Here is a 10,585-nt window from a genome sequence, read left to right as displayed (position 1 = left end):
CATAGTTTTGCAAATAAGACTTACAAAGCAGTGACACCTGAACCAGTTCTTCTGCTGCTGTAGACTTAGAGGACGCCTAAAAATCCCAGGTCTGCAGAGCAGCAAGGCCGTTGTGAGGCACAGTCCAAGGCAGTGGAGTGGAAGTCCAGCCGGACAACTGAACGCAGGTGAATGAATTTGAAAACCATCACAATATAAACCTAGCTTGCAAGCCAGAGACCTGAGATAGGAAGCACTGATGCTAGCTGCTTGGTAGCAACTGAACTTTCAAAATAAGAGAGAGGGAATCTAGCTCAGATGTTGATCAAAAACAGATATGTAATGTTTCTCCTAAATGGATTAAAAATCATCAGTAAAAAGGTAAAACCAGTCTCCAGATTTGATTGGCTTGCTCTTAATACATTGAGGACAATAAAGATGATCTAGTTTTAAACTATTTGACATTTTCAGGATGTTGCACGCTGGGCACACTCAAAAACGATGATTTCACCCTCAATAAACATAAAGCAGTAATTTTGAATAAAATGTAACTGAAGTATAAAGTAATGAAAGGTTTATTTATTCAGATAATTAGTCATTTAGGAGAATGTACTTGTGAACTGTGAATGTATGGCAATCAAATTTCATTTGACCAGATTCCCTTAAATGTATTTATGTAACAAAACGACATGAAACATTTACATGTAATTAAACAAGTTAAAGTCATTATTTTAGGCTGATTTGTTTGTTTGTGTATTCTCACATATGTTTCATACTCCATGTGTCATGGTGTCGGCCAACGCCTCTGGAGTTCCAGAGTGTCGAAGAGTTTCACTTGGCAACATTCAGCTCAACTTCAAACTAAAGAAAATATCAGAAAGATAGAGATCTTTTATGTCGCTGGGAAAGCAGAATTAATTATCACCATAACAAATGTCTGCTGTCTTCATCTGTGGGTGTATGTGTTTATAAGTGTGCTCGTGTACTTGTGCTTCTGTCCAACGAAGACCGAATTTCAGACATTTGGTGAGAGGACAGCTTTACAAAGTGAGAATATTTTGGATCATCCCCAAGTCTTTGTGAGTCCAAAATGTATAACTTTTTCATTCGCGCCTATCTTTAAGGTTGGTTATACTGAAACGACTAAACGGTGTGTATTTAATGTGGCTGCAGATGCTCTCTGAGAAATGTTGATCAGGTTTGTCAGGTTGCACCTGTCGTGCTGACGCTGCCAGTGCTGTCTCAATTCATTTCGTCACTAAATAACATGTAGGATATGAAGATCATGTGGAGATATTTTTATTCCTTAAGCATTTTTGAGCCATTTTTACTGAAAAATGAATGTTTAAATGCTTAAGCTTACACAAAGGGAGCCTATATCTCCAGGAGTTCATTACCAGATACTCAGTACATGGAAAGAATCACCTAAAATCCTTTTGGCCGGTTGAGCAGTGGACTGTTCAAAATGTCTTGGGGAGTGACTTCATCCTTCCTGCCACTTTCACACAGTAACCTCTGCTAGCCTTATGAGGATAAGTAAGAATATGTGTCATATATTGTTGCAGAGGTTATTTTTGGGGTGTTTCAACTAGGGATGCACCGATACCGATACTGGTATCGGGTATCGGGGCCGATACTGTAAAATGTGTGTGTACTCATACTCGTAAAAGTTAACCGATACCAACTTATTTCATTAATCAGAGGGTGGCTTGTCATTTCTGTTGTAGTTTTTTAGATTGGCCACTAGGGGGCCAATTATTATTTTCTTTATTATTTATTTTATAATTTTTTATATTTTATTATTTATATAATAATAATTATTTTTGTTTGTTTACAATATGGACACTGCAATAATTTAAAAGTTTATTTTATTCGCAAACCTAATTTGTATTTATTTTATTCCAAACAGAAGTGTTTATTTATTATTCTGAAAGCTCGAGACAGTGCCAATAGTTCAGTGATATTTTGTAAAATTACAATGTGGAGACTCTGCAATAATTTAACAGAAGTGCTTATTTTTCACTTGAAATTTTTTTGTGGTCATTTTTATTAAGATTTTATTTTTTATCGGCAGAGAATAAAATAAAACCTGTCTTCCAATTAATTGTATTTGTGTGTGTGTGTGTGTGTGTGTGGTAGAAGTATTGTTTTTTGTACTCGGTATCGGCAAGTACTCAGATCCAAGTATTGGTATCGGTTTGAAAAAATTGGTATCGTTGCATCCCTAGTTTCAATACTTCCCTACACAATACAAAAGCAGAACAGGTGATGTGGCTAACACTTTTTGTTCTCACTACTAGCATCAGTCATCCCCAAATTAAATGAATGAAATAAAGAAGGTTAACTGCTGACTGGTCTGTGACTTTAAGCGTAAAGAATGATCAAACTCGCACGTCTTTAAAAGTTTGACTAATATAATTTTTTGTGTGTGTCCCTCTTTGGGCTCTCTTCCTCGCTCTTCACAGATCACTAGCAGTCCTCAGCAGCCCCGGCCCCCGTCCCGATGATGTAATTATTTCCCAGCGGCACCTGGGAGCAGCGGCCGCCATTCGGAGGCATCGCTCACAGCCAAGTATGCAGATGTTTCTAATTGCTTTCCATTACCAAGAATAACAGCTGTTTATATCTATCAGCAAATAATTCACAAGAGTTCCAGACTGTTAGGATAACATATCCCACCTGGTCATCATCACCGGTTGTCAACAGCCGAGTGCAATGCTTGCCAGGCCTCTTGTTTACTGAATCCCCCGATAAGCTCAGGCTTAGAGTCACCTTCAGCCATCTTGCTTTGCACCTCTCAGGGTTTCCTATTGTATCTTACAATTCAATCTTTACCGTTCATGACAGCGCAGCTGGTATTGTTCTCACCTTGTAACTCTGTCTGTATGTGTTTATGTGTGTGGTCCTGGTGACATGTACTCTAGCAGCAACTACCACAAAGCCAGTTTAAAGAACTTAAGCACAATGATATGCATATTTCTGACATATAAATGAAGGTCAAGCATCATTCTAAGAGCACCGATTAAAGTTCTCCAGAAGGAGGGCCAATAGCCCAAAAGCTGCCTCTACTGTAATACTAGCGCGGTCCCCGGACTACCTAGGGGGGGGTTGACCCCTGCTGCAACAATAGAATCAAAGACAACATTGTCATTTCTTGTAGACAGTATTTAGTTCATTTTGATAATTTTTTTTAATTGACCTAACAAAGTATCTTTTTAAGATTCTATTTTGGTGTTTGTATCAATGTTACAGTTTTGATGACATCAGAAATGTTAAATACATAAACAAATGTAAATGTAACAACTATAATTCAAACACTTAACACACGGTTAATTGTTTGAATTGAGAAATTCAAAGCAAATTCTTGATAATAACACATCAATTTAGTAAGTTAAAGTATAAACAGAGCACTCACTACCACAGACCTCTTAAAATCCATGAAACAAATGATTCTTTTCTATTATTTTTATTTTGACTTATATGTTCTTGGCATTTGATGCGCAAATATGCTGTTGCACATTTTTTATATCTGGGGTGGTCCCAGAACTCATTGTGCTTGTGACCTTTATGATTCGATCTCAGTTATTATCACTCCAAAGAGGGAAGGGGACTATAATTTCTTCTCATCATATTGCACCCTTTAATCACGCTCAGTTAATTTGAGGTCGCGGGCATTACACATTAACTGTATGTTACAGGCAAGTGGCAAAGTTCAGGGCTGAAAAATGAAGCCACTGTGCAAGTCCCAAAAACTGCAGTTCCTCCAATGAACACACGAGGCTGACTCAAAAAGCGAGTAACTCCCACTAATATTTTTTTCATGTTAAAATGTCCACATTCACAGTTGTTACAACCCAACATGTTCCCATCTTCATAACAGCTGGAGAGCAGGTGATTTTATATGTAGGTGTAATGATACAGGTATACCTCACAGATATTATGCTTTGGTGTGTGTGTGGTACAGCCCATGCAAGATTTTGTGATTAATTTGGGGTGATTCAGATTCTTGTTTTTTTTCTTAGCAATAATTAGCAGACTGTGTTCACTTTTTAATAACAATCCACTAGGGATGCACCAATACCCATACTGGTATCGGGTATCGGGCCGATACTGTAAAATGTGTGTGTACTCATACTCGTAAAAGTTAACCGATACCATGAACCGATACTAACTTATTTCATTAATCAGAGGGTGGCTTGTCATTTCTGTTGTAGTTTTTTAGATTGGCCACTAGGGGGACACCTCACGCTAAATGGGCACAGGGTTAGACGAGTGAGACTGGCAGCTCCAGATAAAAAAGAGAAACTGGAGGCTGCTGTAGCTAGGCTAAACAAAATGTCAGCAATGTGGACCGGAACAGCCAACTTTAACTCAGGTTTTGGAAAAGCGATGAAAAATGTCAAGAGAAAATCCACGGGCAGTTAAAATAACAGAGGCTCTGACTCATTTTATCGCTCTGGATGACCAGCCAATGCCGGTCGTGGAAAACATAGGATTGTGCCGTCTTCTCAGTATACTCGAGCCGCGATATGAAATTCCCAACCGCCCATACGTCAGGGAGATAATGGTGCCAAAATTTCTGAAGAGGTAAAGACAAGCAGTGTGTGTGCGATGTCAGTCCTCGGTTTAACGGCACAGTGGACTGATGATCCACGGGCAGATGAGGAGTTCGTCAATGCCAAATACTTTCGTTATTTTGTTTGTTTGTTTACAATATGGACACTCTGCAATAATTTAAAAGTTTATTTTATTCTCAAACCTAATTTGTATTTATTTTATTCCAAACAGAAGTGTTTATTTATTATTCTGAAAGCTCGAGACAGTGCCAATAGTTCAGTGATATTTTGTTAAATTACAATATGGAGACTCTGCAATAATTTAACAGAAGTGCTTATTTTTCACTTGAAATTTTTTTGTGGTCATTTTTATTAAGATATTATTTTTTATTGGCAGATAATGAAATAAAACCTGTCTTCCAATTCATTGCGTGTGTGTGTGTGTGTGTGTGTGTGTGTGTGGTAGAAGTATCGGTTTTTGTACTCTGTATCGGCAAGTACTCAGATCCAAGTATCGGTATCGTATCGTTTTGAAAAAATTGGTATCGTTGCATCCCTACAATCCACAATATATATTCAGGAATAACCATCGTGTGCTGACACACCTTTGAGGACCCAGTTTTGTAGATACTTAGAAATGTGATTGCACAAGGCCTCACCTTAAAGATGTGCTTTCTGAGTATTTCTCTTTGGAGGGAGCCAGTCAGCAGCTGCTTCCACATCTTTGCCTGAGTTGTTGTGCTGCCAGAGTGAGCAGATTCACTGTGACCACGGAGCTGTTTTATTTCTAAAGTGATGACTTAGTCGCATGGTGCTTTAAATATTATTGGCTTTGCAGAACCTCTACCATTTCTCTTCATGGGACATCGACCTTAATTTAGCCTATCAGTGAAATCAGGGAAGCTCATCGCCGTCTCTCCCTTTTACCTCCACGCTGCCTCTCTTTATGCTTCAGACTGTCAAGTAGCTTTCTATGAAGCATCCACCTGTGAGTTTAGAGTTTTTATATTTGGGTTTCCTTTCAGAATGGAAAGAAAATGGAACAACAGCACTGAAAGCAGTGGCAGCGTCCTGATATACCTTTGGTCTCGTGATGGATTGCCGACTTGCGAGGGTGTACCCCGTCTCTCGCCCTATGTATAGGTAGCTCCTTTAATACTTGCCCATTGCTGTATTTTTACATAAATAAGTGTAAAAGCCCCCCAAATCTAAAAGAGCTAAACATATTTATAGCAGGATGTCACAGATGTTTACATTAAAAACAACATGCTGACTAGAATAGAACACGCTCTCTTTACCAGAAATGAAGTCTGCCTTTCAAGCAACAGTCCTGTTGTCCCTCATTTACGGTGTAAAGGCCCAACCCAGTATTGTGTGTGTGCACTGTCTGACATGCTGGCTGTTGGGAATGAGCCATCTGACGGGGAGTGACTGCCAACAAGAGCAGAATGTCATTATGAGTGGAGGCTGCTGCGGGCCTGCCACCATCATAGGGAATTCATCACCACAAGTGATGATGATAATGGACTTTGCTGCAAATGACTTTGGATGAGCAGTGTTTTTGGCAAGCGGCACAGGATCTGACTGGAATTTTTTCTGCGTACCTCAGAAACAGAAGAGAAGGCTACTGGAATTCCAGCTGGGATACGGAGAGGCCGGCAGTAGAAGCGCTGACACTGTAAACATTTAGTAACATTTTGGTTAACGGCAATTTGATGCAATAAATGAAAGTATTAATTGGTTACAAACTACTTTCTTGACCTTAGCCACACGTGTCAGTCATTTATAACCATTTCCTATGTTTCCTAATGACGTTTCCAGCAACATCGCAAACACCGCTTTGTAACATTTTAATAAATCGAGTTCCATAATTGGCCTTTTCCATCACATTTGCTACACAGAGAGCCCAGGGATTCAAAAATAATTGTCCAACTTTGCCAGAGTGCTCAGAGCAAAACTCATCAAGTGGTAAATTCTAACCGCCTAGCATCGCCTCCACAGGAGAACATAGCTGTGGGGAGGTGAAAAACTGTGACGACTCCATTATGATCTACAGGAAAAGGAAATCTAACGAGGCTGTGGCTCATTATAAAAAGTGACAAACAACAGTTAGTTGGGATCACGGAGGTTTTATCGCAATTCTTTTAGTCAGTCCCTTTCAGTGAGTATGAAATGCCTCATTAAAGCAGCACACTTGAAAGCTTGCACAAATCGATGTGAGATCAAAATGCAGGTTGCCGTCATGAGAGGGGACATTTCATGTGCAAATTAAATATAAGGTGAAACAGCTCGGCGATAGACTGTTAAACACATAATTAGCAGATTCAGCCCCTTTTTTTTTCATAAATGCAACATTCTGTTCATGCATATTCAAATATGCGCCCTGCGCTGCCATTTTAATTGGTTAAAGAGTTTCAACTGACAACAGAGAGGAGAGTGTGGCGGGTCTTTTCGGCGACACTCTGGACTCGCCTGAAAGAGCCGTCAGTCTGTCTGTCATGCAAAACATCTTTCGGGGTTTGTTTACCAGGCATGCAGTGGAGTGAGTACTCTCTGGCTGCTAATGTGACAGTTGCACTCTGGCTTTCAGTTCAGTGGACATGTTGTTTTGGAGAGAAAGCAGGAGGATGGTACCCAACTTATCTGATTACCGATGATGTACATCACACATCCCCGACCGACTTTGCGGCGAGTCAGCCAGGCGAGAAGGAAAGGATGTTGGATATCTGTAAACAAGGCTTGACTGACGTGGCGGCAGACGATTTGTGAGGCTCAGCTGAAGAACTGTGCCACATGCATGCCACTGAACTGAAGGAGATCAGAGGAAAGGCAGGCACACAGCAAGACAACACGGACCAAATTGGCACTGCTTTGGCACCTTTGTGTGCAGCTTTATGACACACTTTTGTCTGTTTTTTTAAAATACATCACAATGATAGAAAAACTCTGATTCATACATTTACAATTTATGCAAACAGAAAATTACATAACAATACACAAATTTAATGGGAGATTAATGTGAAAAGATGACATTGTTAAATGGACGATGAGTTAAAGAATGATGGATAGATACACAAAGCCTTTGTGGTCAAATCTTAGTCATGTTAGCTTAAAACCATGTTCCATCCTGAAGTTTTAGGCTTTCCTTTAAACCCCGACTGTGTGAATTTAGCCAAAAGAAAAACAAACTTCAGCAATATTAGGTAATATAATTTGTGAGATTTTAAAGATGTCTGTTTATAAAGTTTCTCCCCTCCAAATATTTCATTTGAAGTTTTTTGCAAAATTGAATAACTGGGTAATATCATCAGCTTAAGGCTCAGTATGTTCCTCACTAAACCATTAATTGTCCATCAGCTCATGTGTGTAAACTCAACCTCCTCCCTTTATATGATAGCCCTTCCATTCATGCATCCATCCATCTTCTACCATTTATCCGGGCGTAGGTCACAGTATTCTAAGCAGAGATGCTCAGACCTCCTCGGCCGTCTCCTCCAGCTCTGCCATGGAGAAGTAGGGGCATTCACAAGCCAGCTGAGAGCTTGAATCTTTCCAGCATGTCTGCCAAGGCTTGTTCTCCCAGTAGGACAGGCCCAAAGCACCTTACCTGGGAAGGATCCAGGAGACATCCTGGTCAGATCCCCAAAACATCTCATCTGGCTCCTTTTGATGTAGCTGTACACTGAGCGCCTCCTCGGGCTCCTCACTCTTTGTAAAGGAGAGATGCTGATATTGAAGTGTGCACCTGCAGGAAGAAGTCCTTCCTGCTAAGCAATATTGAGAACTGAAGGCTGGCCAATGAGTCAGCCTCCACAGATGAAAGACATCAAAGCCCCGGGCTAGCTGGTTAGCAACGAGGTAACTTTTGGAATGAAAGCAAGGAGGTTTCCCACCAGTATATTAATTGTGACACTGAAGAGATCAAAACTAGCAGTCATACATATTTATATTGACTACCTAAATAAAATCTGTGTGTAGGATCAGAGCTTTGTGCACTGCTGTCTCAATTTATACTTTTGCACTCGTATAGTAGAGGAGGCACATCATTATCTAAAATATTATTGTATGTGGAAGAATTAAGAATTAAACTGGCCTAATCCGAAATGGCCAAAAAATGGACCAAAAGGCAAACAAAGGCAAAAGGCAACAATCCCCTCTCTCTGTCATCATGAAAAGCTGAAAATCTCAAATTAAAGCAAAGCAAAAACTGATCTTAGTGGCACATCTATACATCAGCTACACTTACTGCATTAAAAGCAGTTGTAGGTGTTTTCTTTCCCTTTTACGTTCCCTCTGATTGTCTCACATACATCCTGTTGCCCTGTGTAACACACGGACAGTATGTTAGAACCTAAACATGCCTGAGTTTATTGACAGATGTTTTTTCATGCTACAGAGTACAAAGTCATTTCTCTACACCTCTCCTATTGTTATCATTTCATCCATGGTTAACTCGTGATTCATCGTGTACTCTTATTTTTCTCATGGCTAAATAATGCCACAGGGACTGTGCTAACTGTAACCACCCGTAATCTCAATTTGCAATGCATATGTTTCAAAAAGAGCCTCACATTCAGTATACAAACCCCCCCATGAGCACTGAGGCAGCAACTGTGTATCACAGGTCCATTAATATGCATAGCTTTGCTAAAAGCGCCAAAGTGACCTACATGACAAGGTTCAGTATACACTCCAACTGTGTGCTACACTTGTGGGACTTAGCTGCGTGCGCTACCTTAATTAGTGTCGTCTTGCCACGGATGGCTTTTTTCTGGAGAGGCTGTTGAACTTATCCGCACACTTGTAAGCCCAGGTCGGCGTAGGTCACCTAGGTCACTCCGAATACCTGGTCCTCGACAGCTTGGGCACCTCTCCAGTGCCAACAAAATGGTTGCCATTAGCCTGTAGAGGATGACCGCTAACATCCCCATTAGATGCACTTTAAACTCCTGCAGTGTGTCCCAGCCATCCAACAATGACACTCTAGCTCTTCCTGGTAATCCCAGAGGCCCTTCACTGACAGGATGTATCAATTAACAGATTTGTTTGCTTTCCTCTCCCCCGGTCTCATTTGCATAGCAGCCGACTAACGTACCGCTCGAGTTCAAGAGCACTGTTGACATAGTGTTTTCGTTTTTTTCCTCTTTCTCTACAGCAGGCATCAGAAGGGCCAGAAATGAAAAATTACCATACATATTACAACTCGGCTGCTCTGTTGATCCAAAAGTATCCAACAGAAATGGTTTGCAGCACAGGAAGTTACAAGATGTTAGCAACCACTCCAGGGCGAAGCATTGTTGACACTCATTCCTGTTCAGTCTTTGTCAAAGGGGAACTTAGCATTTCCAATGCTAAAGGACAGCTGTTGCTGGCAGGCCTCTTTCTCACTGTTTAAGGCGGTAATCTGTCAGGGCGGTATCATAGCCAGTGTGCTCTACCCCTAGGTGGAAGCAGACAAATGTGGCTGGGGGCTCCGTGCATAGCAATGAGGCCAGACAGATGTAAAAATCCACTGTGGTTTTACAGCCTCGGTGCTCTGTGTCTGTTTGCCTGGATCCTCAGCTTCAACCTCTTTGAACACATCCTATCCCATGATGCAACAGTGTTACAAGGGAACATTTATGCTGTTTGAGTGGAGGCCTTCAGCGTGATCCAGAGAGACAGAGCAAACAACACACATTTAAAGTGTTTTTGTTGTTTTACAGATTCTCATTTGAGCAAGGGTATTTTTCGAGACTCGTACTTTTACAGGTTTCTAAACATTTCTGTTACTTTTGTATGTATTTTTCTCTTTGTCTTCACATAGTCATTTGGATACATTGTTTGTTGTGCAATGAATATGAGGGTATTCATAAACTGAACGCAAATGTAATTCATATTCATTTGCTTGTAAGTGAATAAAAATGACTCATGGGATGGATGGTGAGACAGAGAGCAGAGAAGTGGAGAGGAACTGCATTTACACACATTGTCAAATTGAAGATAAAACCACAAGCCTTGGGTGCAATATGGTGATCCAGCAGTTTCGCGGGGTCATATTTCTTGCATAG

This window comes from Neolamprologus brichardi, chromosome 12, assembly GCF_056152115.1.
Source record: "Neolamprologus brichardi isolate AB-2024 chromosome 12, ASM5615211v1, whole genome shotgun sequence".
Taxonomy (NCBI): Eukaryota; Metazoa; Chordata; class Actinopteri; order Cichliformes; family Cichlidae; genus Neolamprologus; species Neolamprologus brichardi.
The sequence above is the reverse complement of the archived record's forward strand: the minus strand, read 5'-3'. Positions refer to the sequence as shown.